We start from the raw sequence: 18,002 nt of genomic DNA on the forward strand, positions 1-18,002 counted from the left end.
CTGTACGAGAATCTCCTCCTTGTACTCCTCAATGATCTCCTCGAACTCCTATTCGCTCGTAGGAACGAACTCTACCAACTCGTTATCTACATGCATGAAATGATGATGCAACACTTAGTAATACGGCACCAACAACTCTTAAAATACAAACACACCTATCAAGCTACTAAGCTAGTTATACCAACTAAGGTGCTAAGTTACCTATTGTTACCACTAATAAGTATGAAACATGGCATGTACTATCTTAGCAACTAAAGGCATTCTTACTCTTAATACCGATTTACTATATATATACTAAAATAAGGAGTACTAGCTACTCTATTTACCAACCTATTCTAGGGCTACAAAAATTACAGTGATTACATAATAATCTAATGATCCCACTGTCCAAATTTCATGGCTAAAGCTCTCACCAATTTGCCACAAAAACTCCTACAAATATTAAGCTAAATAATACTAAGCTTTCCTATATGAATTAATGAATCTATCATTATCACAGATAACTGTAAACTAACTACGCCAACAACTAGATAGCATCTTTGTGAACCTAACAAATTTTGTTTCACTATTTTAGGACATCTACAGAATTTACTATAATTTTTCAAAGTTCAGCTCGAAACTAAATTGAATAAACCTTTACTAATTCACTGGAAAAATGAAAAACCAAAATCCACCGCGTGGCCCATGAGCGAGCGGCGCGGCCCACTCCCGTGCATCGCGCGTGCGCGTGACCCACCAGCGTGGCCCACATGGACGCGGCCCAACCGCGCGACGACGGCCTGCGACGGGGAGGCCCGCGCGCGTCGGTCACAATTGTGAAAACGTCCTCGAACTACCGGTGACTCACCCCGAGGTTTGAAGTACTATTCCCACAGTCAGCATTTACGCAAATAAGCCCTTGGAGAAAACCGTCTTTACCACAGCCACATAGTCGGGCACCCGAGCGCGCACCGGCATGGCGGCGCTGTCATCGGGCGGTCAAGCCGGCCAGCCTAGCCCCTCCCCACCCCCGATAGCGAACCGATGCTCACCTTGTTGCGAATGCAAGGTGATGGATGATGAAGCGGTGAACAAAGACGCAGTCTCGAGCTCCCTCCACGGCGACGGGCCTCCTACAGCGGCGGTGGCCACGTTCCCGTGAGCCAAAGCACAAACGATGGAAACAAACCGAAGAAGGGGCATCAGCGACTCACCCAGAACCTACCAGACATGGTGGCTTTACCGGGGATGGGCCGAGTGCATCCGACCATGCACGCATGGCAAGCTTCGCGATGATGGCAATGGCGTGACTGAGGCAGCAGCGCCAAGAAGGTAGTGGTGGAAGAAATTGGGTGCGCACGGGATGGAGGGGAACAGGGCGAAGACACAGTGTCAATTAATTGAACGGAGGTGGACGGTGCAAGGTGAATTGAACGGGCGTTGCCATGGGGTCCTAAAATGAACGACGGTGATGGAAGCTTCAAATTGAAGCTCGACACGGTGTGATTGCGGTAGTTGGGGAGCTTGGCGCATAGCTGGGTTCCCACTTGCGGTGCTGGCGTGCGCAATTGCTTGGATTAGACCGGCGTTGTGAGCTGGCTCAGGCGCAGCTCGACGTGATGCCATTAAAGGCAGAAGTGACCGGGGAGCACAGGGTGTCGCATGCCACTCCAAAGAAATGGACAAAGGCACATAGGGAAGGTAACATGTGCGCATATGAATCGGCATGGCTCGTGCAGCCGCAACGCCTTAATTGGCAAGCCGACGGCGACATGGCCACATGCCGGTGCAGGGGCGCACGCAGCAACGGCAGCGGCGATGCGACACAAGTGATGAGGGCGCACATGATGTGACGACGCAATGCAGAGCAACATGCGCATGCTATGATGATGGCTGCGGCCCTAGGATGCCACTGCACCCGAGCAGATGGTGACGACGACTAGCGGAGCAGAGCCAGCAATGACACGACATGGGCGGCCTAAGGGCACCAGCAGCGATGTTGACAGCAGCGCACGCCCGGGCAGTCGGCCATCGTGGCTAGCCAAGCATGGGCAGACACGTGCATGCACGGCCGGCACGCCGACGACGCCACAGGGCAGTGGCGACCGTGTCCACGAGCTAAAACTGGCTGGGAACGTCATGCGCATAATTTTTAAAGCATTCAAAAAATCAAATTCGATGATTCAAATGCCAACCCAGTTTTTCTACACTCAAGAAGGCATGTTATGCTATCAAAACCAGCCATGAAACCATACAATTAATTAATCCAATTCACCTACAAAAATTGACAAACTTGGCCTTGTCAAACCGTTTTCCGACTTAGGAATTTCGACTAAATCTTGATCGGATTCGCGTCAACTTCGATTGCCAAGCTACCAACCATGCTAGCTAGGGAATTCATTTCTCGATCGCATGTATTTCATCGTCACCTACGAAGTTTGTACTACAAACTTTATTAAAGTTTCGTCTATGCATTCTATAGCATTTTCGTTCAATAAAAATTCGTTTAAAACCCTAAGTGATATAACGTGACATTGAAATGTAGCTTTCGTTTCGCATTTCCGACAATCGTTTTGAGTGTCAGAAATTGATCTACATACCATATCACATGCATTAACACATAACCATGATGCTCATGACATGTTTTAGCAAAAGATTTATAGTGTAACACCGAGGGTGTTACAGGAAATGCCTGAGAGTTCTAGATGAACAAGTCCAGATAGAACCTCTGGATCTACAAGACACACTTGAGTATGTTGAGCATCCTATCAAGATTTTGGATATAGCTATCAAGGAAACTAGAAGAATGACCATCCCCATGTGCAAGGTTCAATGGAGCAACCACACTAAAAGAGAAGCTACCTGGGAGAAGGAAGAACTTTGGAAGCAACACCCCACATCTTCACCGACTGAGTATCACCTTAATCTCGAGGATGAGATTCCTATAAGGGTGGAGGACTATAACATTCCATAATTCTGTATAATAAAAAAATCCCAACTTTTTAAATCTTTTTGCTTGAATGTCTGTTGCATGTAAATGTTAGGTCAAACTCAAGTCAAATGTTTTCCCTTCCAGCCGCAAATTCAAAATCTAAGCTTCAAAACTTTTTACAACAAACTGCTTGCCATGAAGATTGATCACCTATGCGATGAGAGGTGTTTGCAAATAAAATGTTTTTAGGAAAAAAATAAAACCTTGATTGAATTCGAGCCGCACTCGAATTCAACATACAACCCGCACTAATGGTTTATTAATTCCTAAAACGTAAACCGAACTCTCTCCCATCCCCTTCAAATTGAGTTTAGAAATAAATTGATGCACCATTTAGTATAAGATGCATGTGTGATTTGGATCTTCTTGTTTGTGCTTGGAGGTAGCCTTGATTCCCAGAATTCCCTAGAGAAAATAGGAAATCTTTCTCTTTTGCCCCATGGCCAACAGGCCCCATCTAGCCCCTTGCTTCCCTATAGCCCAACTCACCCTTCTGGCCTCCTTGCCAAAGTGGCCCAGACCAACTCCCTCCCTCCTCCTTTGGCTCAGGCTAGAACAGGCCCAATCTGCGCCTCGGCCCAGCCTAGGTACCAGTAGGGAAGCAGCCCAACTTGCCTGTCTAGCATGGCCTGTGCGCGGCACGTGCTAGACGGCAATGCCGCCGCTCTCCCTCGGATCCTCATGTGGAGGTGTGTGCTCCTGTACGGCTTCTGGGAACTACTCGTCAGCTACAGTAGATGAATCCCCCATCGCTGCTCGTCTCCCTTCCTCTGACGATCGCATGTGTGGCACGCAGAAGCGACGCCCGCTCTAGTCGCGAGCGCGTGCGGCACCACGGTGGGGCCCTTTGGCCAGCGACAGGAAGCCATAGAAGACCGCTCGCCTTCGTCTCCCTTCTATCGCCCCTCCATTGCTTTTCCATCCCTGTAGTGTCGTCTTCTTCCTTCACCTGTCCCGTCCCCTTCTTTTCCGTCGAAGCCGTAGCCTTCCGTCGCTCGCTCCGTCTCTCGTCACGGACATCGTGCCTATTAGTCCCAGATCACAATCAACCGCTGTATGTGGCTGGATCACAAGAACAAGAACAAGATCACAAGAGAGCTTGGACAACCGTCACGATGACGATAGGGTGACAGTGCCCCTTTTCACTTTCAAGAGTTTATGATACAGGATGCCTAACCGACTTACAGAGTAATCACCACACACCTTGATACATCCACTCCTAATACATGGAGCTAATGACACCACACTTTTACAAAACAACCCTTAAATGTGGATACAATTCACTGGAAAACACATTCTTCAGAAACTGTCGAAGTCGTGGGCGCGATCACCACTCCCGCTCCGGCGTCCAAGTTTCAAACTGAACTTTCCCGCCTCAGCTCCACTCCCTTGCTCTAAATCTTTCTGAATGAACCTTCAGGTGAACATTCTTGTTAGGCTTAACGCCAACATGCTCCCCCCCTAAGCCTGACATAGTCCAAGGTCTCTCACACCAAGCAAATGGATCATCACTGTCAACTTTGCCATTGGCAGTGGCTTAGTTAATGCATCAGCCTTCTGCTCATTTGTTCCCACTCTCTTCACCATGATTTGTCCTCCCTCTATGCACTCTCTTATGAAGTGATACTTGATATCTATGTGCTTGCTTCTCCCATGAAACACTGCATTCTTCATAAGGGCAATAGCTGAGTTGTTATCAACAAAGAGAGTTACAACTGCTGGCTTTTGCTTCATCACCTCACTGAACAAATTCCTCAGCCACAATGCTTGCTGAGCTGCTGCTGTGGCTGCTTTGAATTCAGATTCACATGATGACAAAGACACTGTCTTTTGCTTGTAGGAATTCCATGTGATCAGATTTTCTCCCAAGTAGAATGCCATTCCACCTGTACTTCTCCTCTACATCACATCAGATCCATGGTCACTATCAGTGTAGCCCACCAACTGACCTGCACTCCCTCCTTGCACATACACAAGTCCAAGGTTCAAGGTCCCATGCAAATATCTCAGGATCTATTTTACAGCTTTCACATGCATCACTATAGGCTTCTCCATGAATCTACTAGCAACACCAACAGAGTAGGAGAGGTCTGGTCTGGTGTGTAGTAGGTATCTGAGACACCCAATCATTTTCCTATACTCAGTTGAATCCACTGGTACACCTTGTTTATCAGCATCAAGTTTGCATCCTAGGATCCATAGGAACTCTAGTAGAGTTGCATTCTTGCATACCAAATTAGTCCAAGGACCTTCCTAGCATAACCTGACTGCCTTGACAGTGATGTATTCACTTCTCTGATCAACTTCTATTCCCTAAGTAGTAAGACAGCAGACCCAAATCTGTCATCTCAAATTCAGTCATCATTTCATTCTTGAATGTCTTGACATTGTTTGGATTTCCTCCTGTCACTATTAAGTCATCTACATAGACTCCTAGGATGACTGCATTTGCTCCTCTCCTCTGGTGTAAACTGCCTGCTCACTAAGACACCTGCTGAAACCTAGCTTTTTCAGGCTCTTGTCCAACTTTGACATTCCAAGCCCTAGGTGCTTGCTTGAGTCCATAAAGAGCCTTGCTCAATCTGAACACTAGACTGCTCTTTTCCTTTCACAACATAGCCCTTAGGTTGTGAAACATAGACTTCTTCCTCTAACTCTCCATGTAAGAAGGCAGATTTTACATCCAGATGATGAACTTTCCACCCAAGATTAGCTGCCAATGCTAGCATGAACCTCACTGTGTCTAACCTGGCCACAGGTGCAAACACTTCTTCAAAGTCCACCCCATGCTTTTGCACATACCCTTTGGCAACTAGTCTGGCCTTGTGTTTCACCACCTCACCATCAGAGTTTCTTTTTAATTTGTAAACCCATTTCAAGCCAATGGGCTTCTTCCCAACAGGTAGCTTAACCAGCTCCCATGTGTTATTTTTCTCTATAGATTCCATCTCCTTATTCATAGCATCTTGCCATTCTTGATGATCTGCTGCCTCTCTGTAACAAGTGGGCTCACCTGTCTCAACCAGCAAAGCTTGCACTTCTGCATCCTCCAACTCCTCTTCTGAATCTGCTAATTCAATTTCAACAGTATCATCATAGACTTCATTCAGACTTCTGAATCTTAGAGGCTCACTGCTGCTCCCAGAGTTGGGTGAGAGGGCTTCTCCATCAGAGATGTCATTCTGTGGTGTAACTGGTTCTGAACCTGCTGCATTCATCTAGTCCTAGACCTGAAATAGGAGACTGTGGCAGGTTTGGTTCTGGAACTAAACTTTCACCTGCATTTTCTGTCTCTGTCTCAACTAAAACAACATCATCAACCCAGCCATTTCCACCAACAGGAAAACTCCCTAATTCAGTGTCAATCTCAACAACAAACTCAGGTGAACTAATTGATCTATCAGCTGAGTCCCATTTCCACACTGCTCCCTCCTCAAAGACTACATCCCTACTGACAATAATCTTGTTAGTGTCAGGATCATATAGCCTATGTGCTTTGGAGCCTTCCTCAACTCCAAAGTATACAAGTGCCTTGCTTCTATCATCTAGTTTTTTTCAGATGTGGTGCACTAAATCTTGCATGACTTGTGCAACCAAACACCTTCAGATGCCCAAGAGATGGTTTTCTTCCTATCCAGGATTCATAAGGAGTGACATCACCTAGCACTTTTGTTGGCAATCTGTTCAACAAATACACTGCATGCCTCACTGCCTCACCCCAAAACTTTCCTGGTACACTCATGCTTTTCAGCAATGCTCTGGTCATTTCCATCACAGTCCTGTTCCTCCTCTCCACCACTCCATTCTGTTGTGGTGTGTATGGGGCTGTGAGCTGCCTTTTGATCCCTGCCTGTTCACATACACCTGCAAACATTCCAGCAAGGAATTCCCCTCCTCTGTCAGACCTGAGGGTCTTGATCTTGCAATTACTGAAGTTTTCCACTTCTGCTTTGTACTTGACAAAAGCTTCCACTAGCTTGATCTTTGCTCTTGAGCAGAAAGACATGCATCCACCTAGAGTAGTCATCCACCAACAACATAAAGTATTTGTTGCCACCTGCAGTTGCTGGTACAATTGGTCCACACAAATCCACATACACCAAAGACAGCTTCTCTATTGCATGCCATTGTGCTGACTTTGGAAATGGTTGTCTTGTTTGCTTAGCTGTAAGACAATCACTACAGACCTGTTCAGGATGTTCTATCATAGGTACACCAGTAGCCATTTCCCTAGTTCACCAATTGTTTCATTGCTCTAAAGTTCACATGCCCCAATCTTCCATGCCAAAGCCAGGCCTGGTTCCCAATGTCTGCAATCAGACAACTAGTTTCTACAGTTTTCAGATCAATCTTGTACAGTCTGTTTTGTGTTCTAGAAACCCTCATGATCATTCTATCTGACTGTTTATCACACACTTCTAACTCATCATCATCAAGAGTAATTCTATGGCCAGTTTCAGTCAATTGTCCAAGGCTAACAAGATTACTTCTAAGCTTGGGTATATAGTAAACATCAGAAAGCACCCAATGATCCCCATGTTTCCCTTGGAAAACAACTGTACCCCTACCCTGAATTTCTACTGTAGAATCATCACCAAACCTCACCTTGCCAAGAACAGCATGATCTAACTCCTTGAATTTCTGCACATCACCAGTCATGTGGTTGCTAGCTCCATTGTCAAGAAACCATACATTGCCTGAAGGTACACCCCCATCAGTCAAATGTAGCTCAGGTACTATCTTCACCTCATTCAGAAGCACCTGTCTGAATCTGCCTCTCTGAAGAGTACTGTAGCTGGTTCGACAAAACAGTCTCAGCCAGCAGAACAGTTGGCTCCTTCTCTGCAGCCTTCACCAAATGTGCTTCCTCCTTCTTCTTCTCCCCTGGACACCTATTTGCATAGTGCCCATAGTCATGACACTTAAAGCATTTGACATGACTCTTGTCACGTTTTGCAGTGCCATCCTTCCCGGCGTCACCACTGCTGCCACGGCCGCTGCTTCCACCGCCACGACCTCGACCTCGGCCACGCCCTCCACCATCACTCTTCCTCCCTTTGCTTGAGGAATCGCCTCCCGCGTTCCTCTGCCTGGCTTCCCACTCGGCCTGTGTGAGCAATACTTGCCCACTCTCCGATCGTGCACTCCCACTGCCATGACGCGTGCGCTCTTCAAACGCTTTCAACCGTCCAACCGCCTCGTCGAACGCCAAGGTCTTCAGGTCGTAAAACTGCTCGATCCCGGCCACCACGGTGAGGTACCGTTCTAGGACGATGTCGAACAGCTTCTTGACCAGGTCTGCATCAGCCGATGCTCCCCCCCAAGCTGCTGCATCTGACTGACAGTGATGTCAGTTTTCCCACAACTTGGTCGAGCGGATCATTCTCCTTCATCCGGAGCGCGTCGAATTCGCTTTTCAGCGTCTGCAGTCGCGCGTCTCTGACACGATCTGCGCCGACAAACCGGGCCTTCAGGGAGTCCCACACCTCCTTCCCCGTCTTCTTCTTCGCAACTTGCATTAGAATGTCATCGGGTATACACTAAGAAGGTGTGCCTTGATCTTCTTGTCCTTCGCGGTCAGCTTCACTGCCTCCGCCACGGTTGGCGCCGCCGCCTCCGGATCCGGCTCCACAACCTCCCACTCCTCCCGATCCTCCATAATCGCCTGAACGCGAATACACCAACTGGTGTAGTTTGAGCTCGTCAGAGATGGATACACTTGACGCGCTTCTTGACGTGCTTCCCGCTCCTGTTGCCGCTTGGCAACAATTGACATGGCTAAGATCTAGAGTGGCTCCATAATCGATTGAGGCTCTGATACTAGATGTTAGTCCCAGATCACAATCAACCACTGTATGTGGCTGGATCACAAGAACAAGAACAAGATCGCAAGAGAGCTCGGACAACCATCACGATGACGACAGGGTGACAGCTGCCCCTTTTCAGCTTTCGAGAGTTCACGATATAGGATGCCTAACCGGCTTACAGAGTGATCACCACACACCTTGATACATCCACTCCTAATACATGAAGCTAATGACACCACACTTTTACAAAACAACCCTTAAACGTGGATACAATTCACTGGAAAACACATTCTTCAAAAACTGTCGAAGTCGTGGGCGCTGGTCACCACTCCCGCTCCGGCTGTCCAAGTTTCAAACTGAACTTTCCCGCCTCAGCTCCACTCCCTTGCTCTGAATCTTTCTGAATGAACCTTCAATGAACATTCTTGTCAGGCTTAACACCAACAGTGCCTTCACAGGGCTCGCCTAAAGCTATGCCCCGTAGCGCCCTTGACCGCATGGACCAGCATCATGACCTGCCTCCCTTCGCAAAGCTTCCTGAGTTGGTCCTCAGATGCATGTTGCGTGTCCCCACGGCATGGATGCCATGATCACCGCCGCCCGTAGCATGGTCCACCCCTTGGCAAACCCTAGCCGCAGGCTATAAGAACCCAAGTCGGCTGCCCCCTTTGCCCTCTTCCTCTCCCAGCTGCTGCAGCCCCTTCCTCACTGCCTTCCTTCTCAGCCCAAGGCCGTCATGGCCAAGACGCCATGAGGACATGATGGTGCCACCACGACGCCGCCACGGAGCTCTGCCTGCAGCCCTGCACCGAGCCTTTGTCCCCATGGAGCCACGCGACTGCTGCGACGGGCATGCCCACACCATGATGCCACCACGGCCACATCATCTTTGTCGGAGCTCCGCTAGCGCCGCAACGTTCTTTCACTCTAGGAGCCCCATTGAGCTGCCTCGCCACTTCGAGCCCCGCACACCACCCTAGATCACCGGTAAGCCCCAATCGTTGGCCAAGCCCCCACATTTACCACCTTATAGCCTCGCCATGAGCTTCACCCTCGATCTTGGTCATAGCTCGAAGACACGCTGACCGCCTCTGCACCTAGACCGCCTCGACTGTTCGCACCGCCCAGGATCACCGTGTCACCTAGCCACCATGACGCCGGGCCACGCCACCTCGCTAGGGAACACGTCGACGCCGAGCAAGTAGGAGCGAAACCGCATCTTCACCTCAAGCCGACCACGTCCATGAGCACACCGCTGCACCGGAGTTTGCGCACCGCCCCAACTATTCCCGCTACCCTAGACTTCGCCGGTGAGACCATCGGAGCCCAAAGTCTCGACCTTTTCTTCCTTGCCGACCACCTAACCCCTGTTCCTGCCTTTGAGCCATAGCTGCATTGCCTCAACTCACCTCGTGACCGTGTCCTCAACCTCCGCCAGGCGCCCATCTCCGCCGAGTCATGCCTTGACCATGTCCATGCTAGCGTCATTGTGCCCACGCATGGGAATGCCGGGGCGCACCATGAAGCCGCACCACCGGAACAACCTCTCAGAGCCCCACGTCAACAGCTAGAGCCTGGCATTGAGCCATGAGCATATGCGGACGGCATTGACGCGACCTCAGCCTTTCCTGCACTGACCCCTACCTACACCACACGGATGCCCCGCGCCAAGCTCGTCTATGAGCCATCCATATCCCAAGGCCTCGCCTTTCCCTATTTCTTTCTATGTCCATGCCTTTGCCAGCCTTCGAGCCAGCGTGTTTACCCTGTAGAGGCGCAATGCCGTGCCGGAGGCCACCCACGGCCGCCGCACGGACACGACGCCTTCAAACACACGCTCACGCGCACCCCGCACGGGCACGGTGCCGTGGACCATCCATGGTCATGGCTGCGTACAGGAGCACGCACTCACGTATGGTCACTAGGTGTTGCACACCGAGGCACACCTCCTCGACATGGCACCGGCTCGCGTGTCATAGCGGTGCCATGCCACCCGTGGTCGCCATGCATGACCTCGCTGCAGTGCAATTCACCCTGGCTACGGCACCAGGGGGCTACACCGTCGAGGCCTCACTGCCACCATGCATGCATGAACCTTGTCCATAGCCAGAAGCCCCAACCATTCCCTTGACCCAGAGTTCGCCGCTAGATGGAGCCCATTTCCGCCGTAGTCACGAAGCACCGCCACTAGAGCGCCACCAACCTTCCTTGCTGCCGTCGGACCCCCAGAGTGGAGTCACGCCCTTTTGCTCCATTTGAGCCAGCTGAGGCCTCCCTTCCCTTGTCTTCCCTCATACAGCACGTTGGAGACCACCTCACCGCACGAGCACACGATCTCGTGCTTGTCGCGGCAAGAGCTGCGGTCGAGCGCCTGCTAGACTCCTATCAAGCACCTGGAGGGTGCCCCGTCCCCCTCTGCCTTCTCTTGCTATTGGGCTAGCAGCAGCGATTAAGCCTGCCAGGCCCATCACGGTTCCCAGCCCAGTGCTGGCCCCTCTCCCCTTCCCCTCTAATCTTCCTCTCTAGGCCAGTTGGCAGCGCCAAGCCCAAGATGGCCCTTCACCGGCACAGGCGCCTTTCTCTTTATTGGGCCTGCGCTATTGCACATGAAGCCCAACCGATCGATGCCCTTTCTCCTTCATCTGTATTTAGTTTCCCTTTCCCACGTTTGTAAATTCACCATAAATTCATCCTAGTTCCAAAAATTATAGGTTTCATAATTTTTCTAAAATCCTACCCTACCTCCTAGTGAAGTCCTTGAGTCTAGTGAGTTAGGTTTTTGTCGCATTTTTATTTGTTCTTATTGGTGGTCGTTCTCGGCTTTTCTTTGTGTAGCGACGATCTGAGCTCGGATGGATCCAGCGACGCACTCGAAGATAATGGATCCCGATGGTGGATGACCCCGACTTCTGGAGACGCGTACCACTACTTCCTTGACATCATTGGTGTCATGGCATCACCTTATCCTAGAGAAACCTATTAGGCATTGCAAGTAGAATTGCTAGCGTTTTACTTTACTCATTTGCTAGTATATGTGATGCATGCTATTGCATGAGCCTTGACTGAAAACCCCTTCACCCTGACTACCTAGCTTTGTGCTCGCACTTATATATTGCCTACCTGCTTGCTTGCATTGACTTCCATCATTATTACATATATGCCTTGTTATGTGATGTGATGGTTGGTTGGTGTTGTGGTTGGTGGACTGGGGTTGGCCATGGGGCTTTCTCGTGAGATAGATGGTAGGTTGGTGCAATGGGAGCATTGAATCTCTTATGGGTGGTGATGATTGAGGAGTTCTGGAGATATTCCTTGCCTTGAACTATTTCTTTGGTGATATCGACCAGAGTGAGGATTTACCCTGGAGGGGTGCACTTGGTGCATGGAGTGCCCCGGATCTAGTTCTAATGAATATGATGGTTATGACGTGACAGGCGTGTGGTGGTGGCTACGTGAGAGGTGGGCCACGTGATATTGGTGGAAGGTGCTTGCTCTGGCCAAGTAAGGACCGTCGTGGGTTGATGCCTTGGACATGGGACTATGTTAAACATGCACATCATAGGCCCTGAATGGGTGGGGCCTGTTCTGTTGAGTTAGTGTGGACTAAGCTAGTTCTATGGGAGGAGAGGTGCATGGCGTTTAGCCCTATGAGCATAGTGAAAATGATGCTGACGGTTTTTTGGCTACCCTAATCATGATCCCAAGTGTATACATCGTGCCATATGCTACTCCACTTGGGGGCAGACTTGTGAGGAATGTGCTAGTTCTTGAGCGGTGTTTGCCTAGACCGCGGCCACGGTCGATGATGGCAAACTACAACAAAACTATTAGGATCGCTAGATTCCTTTATTTTCTATTTTTCCACTAAAGCTCATTGGTGCTAACCATGGCTTGCACACATTTGGTGGTGTGCAGATTTCTTGTCTTGCCATGATATTAAGATTAGTAGTTGGTTTGCGGTCTACTCTCATGGATGCCCGTGGATTGGAGATTCACCAAGCTTCGCTGCCATGAGTAGAGCCTTGGTGTTTTGTTTGATCATAGCCTAAAGAGCTTGTAATTAGGTTAGTTTTATTCCTATTTTTGTACTCTGTTGTTGTATGACTTTGTAATCAGCTGAAAAGTGGACGCCCGTGATAGCTGAGGTATCCTAGGACTTTCATAGAGGGGCAAGAGAGCCGGTATTTCAAGTTTTGAAATCCTGGTTTGTTTCATTATCTGTGTAGTTTTCTGACAGACCAAAACTAGTCATACACTATCCTGTTTTCATCCACAACAGTGAGAAAACAAGTAGAGTTAGCTACATAAACTATGGCTACCATTACATGCATGTGATCATGATCAGGTCCTACTAGATTCTTTTAACCTATGCCCTCCTTGGCAATGGCGTAAGAAATGCTTGTTGGAATTTCTTAGCGCAATCACCAAGTATGGAGATGGAATCCATTCCTGGCAACAACACTAGAAATGCCTGTTGGTATTTCTTAGCATCATCACTAAGATTTGGATAAATTTAGCAATGCTGATAAGGAACACCAACACGATAGTTCTTAACGATTATAAAAAAATATATGCAAGCACACGGATGTATCATTGTAGCATTTCACCCAGAAGTATTCAGGGTATCGTTATTTATATTTCCTAAAGGAGGGAAAGGTATAAGAGCCTAGAATGGATATGAACAAGATTACATACTTGAATAGTATACCAGTAGTCCATCACAGGGATAAAATGATATTTTAAGGATATTGGACACACACTTGGGTCAACCTCAAGGATAAAAGAGAAACAAAGAATAAAAGAATGTTTCTAAGTGGAGCAGGCATGTTCTAACATAGTCATGCAAAGAACAGTTGATGATCATACAAATTACATGGTTAGAGCTAGTACTAAGTGTAAGATGGATGGGGAGATCTCGGGCACTGGTCTGCCTGCAAGCCAGGGAGACTTTAAGACTCCTACACAATACCCGAACATGTGGGATTACAAGGCATGGATAGGGCTGTCAGCACCTGCTGCATACCCCTCAACCATAGAGTACCATCATATTTGAAGGTTCCCATACACCCAGGAACCACGCCCGTGTATAGAGAAACTAACCATATCCTCTGGGACTCCGACCCAACGGATCGACAAGCATAGGACATGGGCAAACCCAAAGGAACGATGAACCACCACCTCAACTTAGCTCTACTTCTAATCATAGAAATTGTATGAATGATTAAGCATAAAGTTGCAAATGTTAAGATCATAGCATAGAAACTAAATGCTAGTTCATATGTCATGATTATAACATGAAAACTATACTCTAGTGCCATAGCACAACTATATTTATAAAATGAGAGCATGACTTTGGAAGAAATTCTATTTGTATTCATACCAAGCTTTCTCTCTTTCTTCCAAGGAGCCAAGCCCTCCTCGATAGCTCTTGCTAGCTCCAAATACTACTAAAAGCTCCAAATACTACTAAAAGCTAAAAAGAGTACAAGGTGTAGTGTGAGGAGTAGAGCCCAAATAAGGTGTGTTTGAAGGAGAGCTCCACCCATGCTTATATACAAACTTGTGGTCAATTTGGCCTAGATAAATTAGGAAACTAGCCTAAACCGACCAAGCATGCCGCCATGCAACCGCCTGCAGAAGATGGGCCCGAGAGGCGGTGGTGGGGGTGCGGGCGCACCCTGGCTGGCCCCGCTGGGCTGCTGGCTAGGCCTAGGTTGCTTCCTCGGTGGTGCTCGACCCAGTTTTGGCGTGTAGGTGGGCTTTTGCTTGGCTCCTTTGTGCTTTTCTACTTTACGCTTTCCTATGTTGCACCTTTTTATCATATTCCCATGTATTTCATGAATAAGTCCTACAAAAACTCTAGGTATCCAATACATATGGAAATATATCAATAGTAAAAGCATATGTGTCAAAAGATTGTTCATTTCTCTAGTTTTGGATATTAATTGACCATTGGATTTGGTCGTTAAGGACCGCCAACAAATCCCCCAAGCTTAGCCTTTGCTTGTCCCAAGCAAATAGGTAAGTACTTGCTTGTTGATCAGGAGTTGCTACTATGCCGACTATATTTCACAAGTGCCATGCCTATAACAAAGTATTGTTCTATAATTTAAAAAGCTGACATTTCTATCCACCCTTTACCTTGATCCTTATGCAGCATATAGTTTCTCTAAGCTCTTGGGCGGTTGCAAGATAGAACGGTTATAACAGAATCACCAGTCATTCAATCTTTGATCAACTGTGTATCCGGAGGTTTTTATGAGTTTTGCAAAATAATTGTAAGTTCCTCGAATGATTCTCTCGATCGCTCAATGTGTATGAAACCTCACCAAGGTATTAATTTGCCTTATTTTCATCCTACCACTAAAGGTTTTTTGTGGAGTTTTGGTAGGTATGAAATCGAGGCATACTTGCATCACATATTTTGCTAAGTCAAAAACTAGACCTCAAGGAGATGCAAGTCATACACTTTGATCAAAACATGCAAGCGTGTGAAATTTTTAAACTTTTCCTAATTCTATGTATTTTTTGTACTCGCTTGAATTATGACTCTTTTTTTATGAGTACCTTTTATTTGAAAGTATGGGCTATCTTTATTTATTTCTTTCTTTCATGCTCTTTGGCATGCATTTTTTTCTTTTTCTCTCATGCATTCTAGCATGGATATTTTTCTTTTCTCTCCTTTTTTAGCATACCCCATACTATTCTTTTAGCATATGAAACTTTAAGAGAGACTCATGATAAATGAATAGAGTAATTATTTGGTGGACAGAAAAAGTATGTTTTTGCGTAACTCTCAGTGTAAGAGTTAGCAATTTATTTATGGGTATACATGTGTCTTGATCATGGGCGCACGATAAGAATCTCAACAAGGATCACAATAATTTGACAAAGCTCAATACAAAAACAAGTAGCATATGACTAATGTTTTGCATGAATATTATGTCATGTGGCCTTGGTAGATATTCATAATCATTGAGGAACTTTGAGTTTTAGCATATTTTTTTAAATTGAAAACTCCGGATGTTTAGTCTCTCTTAGAAAAAAAATCAAAGCAAATTCTATTTGTATCATAGCGTAACTTGCAATAACTTAAAAAAGGAGCATGCATTTGCAACCCATAAGTTTTCAAATTTTTAGGATGAGATATTTTTAGCCAACAAACTTAAATTCTGGAAAATACTAAGTTATAGCCTAGGCACAGATGAATTATAGATAGAGCAACTTTTTATCATTTCAACTTAGAAGAAACTAAACATTTTTAAAACACATATGAGAGTGAAATTCATATTTTTGGTATTTTTATCATATTTCATTTTTTCTATTTTTAGATTTTTTCAATTGCTAAATAAATAAATAAATAAATGCAGAAAATAAATACAAAAATTTAAAATACAAAAAAGATACAAGGTACTTCTATGGGTCCTCCCCCAAGCTAGCTCATGGCCTATGGTCTTGGATTGTATCCCATGGTCCTCCAGTAGGCTACCTGCGCGTCGTGCTGTTGCTTCAGCAGCGCGTTCATTTGCGCCATCTGTTGCTGCTGCTGAAGCTACCACTAGGTCGTATCCTGTACATGAGTGTTAAGTGTATTTTGTATTTTACCTGTGTGGATCTCTAGTCCTCTGAGGCGGGTGTTGATGTTGTCTAGTTCGCGATGATCCAAACTAGATTGTCGTGGCTGGTTGGGTGGTGGTAGTCCCTCAGAGTCGGAGTGAGCATGTCTCCATGCTGCAACGTTAGCTTCATGCCATCCCGATCCACCATCCTCGTGTGGTTGCAGGGTGTGCCCCAGCCAGGCTAGTACCCAGATATGAACCTAGGTGTCTACATGGCTGGGAACCACCACGCATGATACGCCTGAGGCACAAGTGGTGTTGGTGTTGGTGGTGGCTGATGAGAGCTGCCTGCATCGTTCCTAGTCCTACTCCTTGTTGCTTGCAAGAAATAGAACTCATGTGTGCTTCCTCTTGTTCAACAAGAGTGAAGGTTAGCTCCGAGGATTTATACAAAGAGAGTTTCGGGTTAGGTAATAGAATCTCATTTGTATATCCCGGGAAGAAAAACGCAAGGTTCTCTACATCATCATATTTCAAATGATGCCCTTGCATCAAGTAGTGCTCATCAATACTGATGCTTGGAGTAGAGATGTATGTCACATCTTCTCCATCCATTGCATCAATACTAGTGGTAATACGAGTCACAAGGGACATGCAAGAGATAGATGTAGAAGCCTTGAATGTTTCTAACCAATGTTTAAAAATTTCTTTCACAGGAGCAATTTTAATCATTTTAAGCATGGCATAGAGAATTTGCATTTCTACATGATAAACAAATCGAATGTTCTGTCTAGCAAACAAAGTCATGGCAATCCAACGATGCATGAACCTCAAAGTAGGATGATGAATATTCATATTTCGATGTTGAAACTTGCCAACTTCGTTTTGACCTAAAGTTACTCTCCAAAATTCATGGCGATTAAATCCTTTGAGAGCATGATCTAAGTCAATTGAGAATTTTGTACTAAAGCCTAAGTGAGAACTGAGATTCCTCCATGTAAGATAATATTCTTGCTAAAAAGACGGAAAGTAATCCCACCCTTAACTTCTTGCAAAGTGCATAAAAATAGAATTGTTAGGAGGAGAGAACCTTGCTCGTCAACGGGAGCAACGTTCTCCCATCCAACGGCTTTCTAGATGGTGGCAAATTTGAGGTCCATACTATCTGTTGGAAAAGGTTGGTGTGGGGGTATGACCCCCAAGACATGGGCCGCACCATCAGAGGTGGCCCGGCCCACAAGATCAAGGCGTGCATGGCGCTGCTTGGCGTGCACCGCAAGACATTGTATAGTACCAAATAGGCTACTTTACTTGTAACCCTGTCCCTCCAGACTATATAAGGAGAGACAGGGGTCCCCTAGCGGACAAGATACATACATCTAGATCAAGCTACTTGGTCGTCCAGATCAATACAATAACCAAAGACATAGGACATAGGGTATTACGTCGATCAGACGGCCCAAACCTATCTAAATCGCTATCTCTGTGCCTTGTGTCACCATCCGGTTCCTGATCACGCACACCCCCATCGACAAATCTACCATTGCGGGATACCCCTTGGTGGACTGCCGAGCATATTCTATCGACAGTTGCCGCGCCAGGTAGGGGTGTGCGCTTGATCCATGGTGAGCCAGATGGACCTCAAATCAACAGCGCGTTCTCATC

The 18,002-nt window shown here is 46.8% G+C and overlaps 1 pseudogene; it reads right to left on the reverse strand.

Moving 5' to 3' along the window:
* The window catches only part of LOC136503873 (putative disease resistance protein RGA3), a 56,675-nt pseudogene extending 49,698 nt beyond the window's left edge, over positions 1 to 6,977 (reverse strand).
* Positions 6,978 to 18,002: the final 11,025 nt, after the last annotated feature.

The sequence above is a fragment of the Miscanthus floridulus genome, chromosome 14 (genome assembly GCF_019320115.1).
Source record: "Miscanthus floridulus cultivar M001 chromosome 14, ASM1932011v1, whole genome shotgun sequence".
Classification (NCBI taxonomy): Eukaryota; Viridiplantae; Streptophyta; class Magnoliopsida; order Poales; family Poaceae; genus Miscanthus; species Miscanthus floridulus.